Raw genomic sequence first — 2,858 nt, forward strand, 5'->3', positions numbered from 1 at the left:
CTACTAGACATCACATCACAAACCTCTTTATTTGAATTCATTTATACAAACTCATCAACTTTGCCAACCCAATAAAGTTGGCTTCACATATGTTTTCATATTTTTTGACCAAACAATAAAAACGATGAATACAATGACAGAAGGGTACAAAAGGTATAAAATACAAGATATAAAAAGCTTCCCATTTAAATGAGTGATACTAGAAAAGTATAAAAACACACTCAGTATAAAATAATAAACACATCTACAAACTAACAGGAAATAAAAACGGACTTAAAAAAATTGGAACAAACATGACTAATAAAATAAAAATTGTATCTGTGACATCGCATGCCACATACATAACCAAATTTAGCTAGCTGCTGAACAATATCCCAATTAGCAATTAGCATTAGCCTAATAAACAAAATATAATACCGAAGACACTCGACATGTCAACAAAACATAAACAGAACATCTTCCCAAACACATATCAAGCTTATTTAAAAACCTCGAAAGCATAAACACTCATTCAGAGTACCTGGAAAAGGGAGATGTAAATAACCAGAACTTCTTCTCCCGCGGTTTCACTAACAATGAGGCTCAGAGCTCCCCCTCCCGCCACTGCGTGTATTACAAATCAATCACGCGATCTCTCAAAAAGGACCAACAGTTTGGGGTGGATATTTGCAGGTGACGGGTGTAACTATGAACTAAAGCTAGTTTCCCGCCTCCTCAGGCTATTTTCAGCTGAACAATAAATCTAAACACACCAAGGAGAAAAGCGGGGAACTTAAGCAAAGAACAAGCCTAATCATCAGCCTGGTCATCATCTCAGAAGCCGCGTGTCATATGTTTTGAGGCAACAACAGAAGGGGAGGGGAGGGGGAGAGAGGAGGCAGCCGGCAGCGAGCAGACACTCGTTCCTGTTTGTTGCCTTCAAACAAATCCAATACAGCGGCCAGAGAAACGGGAAAGAGACTTTGTAGTTAAATGGCGTTTGTTGCAAACACCTGCAGAAAAAACTGCACAAAAAAAGTGTGTGTTGTTGAACCCTTTCTCCGGGGAAAAGTTGTGGGTGGCTAAAACACCCACATCCCCCACGGGTGCGACGCCCCTGCCCGACACACAGACACACAGCAATATGGATTGGAGTGTTTCTGGCCACCAATATTCACTCTCCTTTCAGGTTAGTTTGGACTCGACAACAAGAACTTCTGCTGGCTACCATCTAGTTGATAACTGTTTACTGTTGCTGCTTAACAGTGAGTACAAAGTTACGGGCCATAAAGCCAAAAAAATCTACTAAAAGAGGCTTAAATGCTCTGTAGAGCTGAGGAGAGAAATGCAGAGTTGGTGATAATTCTCTGTGAAGCTTCATTGTTATGGTAACAGTAATAAACACGTGGTTAATGTAAAATAGTTGCAGTTTGGTTAGGTTTAGGGAGTATGTTAGTTACGTAAGTTAAATTACGAAGGTAACTTATAGTAAGTCAAATTTGGTTTCACACGGGACACAAACAGCAGAAAGTCCTGTGTTTTACCTATACATCCACTCTGCCCTAAGTGGACGCCAAAATACTACCTCACCTGACTTCCTCCTTTGCTCCCGTCATTTTTACTATAGCCACTGGAGGTGGCAGTGTGACGACCTGTACAGCCGTAATTTGGGGGATAAAATAAAATAAAACAGATTTCTTTTCCAAATGTGAGTTTTGGAAGGCACAGAGAAATTATGTTGTCAAACAGCAGTTTGTGGGTGTAGCATGAAAAGTCATAACTAAGATGGCTGAACAAACAGGAGTGCCACCTACAACTTCATCAAGAAAAGCTGCATTAAAGATTGTGACAAATGAATACAAATGGATTGCAGAGAAGTCTTACAGGGAGAGATGCAGAGAGAGTGTGGGGGGCAAAAAAAGATGACAGGAAAAAGTAAATATAGAAATACAGAGTGAGAAAAAGGGATTAGGGAGGAACTAGGGAAGAGAGAGTGAGTGGGATGTGCAAAAACAGGGCGAGTGTATGTGTGTGTATAGACAGTGAGCAAGAGAGTCTATCTATATTGGTTCATGATGCATTCCCAAACTTCAGGGCTTATAGCAAACAGGACCTGCATTATCATCAGGGTAAATAAAGTATATCTTCTTCTTCTTCTTCTTAAAATTGCAGTACTTTATTTAAATTTGCGAAATCAGTCAGTGGACCCTTGAATCGTTGCCAACAGTTTGATCTATAGACAAAGATGACCAGATGGTGAAATCAGCCTCTCACCAGTTGTGTTGTGGGTAATGCAATTTGACAGGGCGGCCATCTGAAGCACAGAGGACACTGACAGACTGCCTGTCCAGCTCTGCAGGACGGCACAACCACACGTGTCAAGGCCCATAATGCTTAGCTGCGTGTGCCCTCCCCACACCTCTCTGTCTTCCTCTTGCTGTGTTTGGGGATAAAAGGATCACAGTGGAAGAAAGTGGAGGACTTGCAGTGAGAGCAAAAAACAGTGGCGGACTGATGTTTTTGCGGTAAGGTGAAAAGCAGGCATTTTGCTCTCTGGCAAGTGTTGTGATGGCGTTATAGCTGAGAGGTGTTTTGGGGACAAAGTGGCTGAGTCAGTGAGCAGGACTCAAAGAACGAAAAAAGCTGACTCAGTGGCACTTAAACAACTTCAGGACCAGTGTCTGGCTCTGTGACTTTGTGTGTTAGTGCAACACAAGGAGAAACCTCTGCCTGGAGACACTTCTGAGGGAGAAAGAAAGATGGAACCTAATCGTATCAACAATCCTTGGGTTGATCTGTGTTGTCTTAAAATCACCTTAACGATGTTGCAACTGCATGAGAAAGTGGGACCAGGCCCCTTCAGTCACGTAGAGACTACC

The sequence above is a fragment of the Morone saxatilis genome, unplaced genomic scaffold (assembly GCF_004916995.1).
Source record: "Morone saxatilis isolate NCDOM2014 unplaced genomic scaffold, NCSU_SB_2.0 Contig7, whole genome shotgun sequence".
NCBI classification, from domain to species: domain Eukaryota; kingdom Metazoa; phylum Chordata; class Actinopteri; family Moronidae; genus Morone; species Morone saxatilis.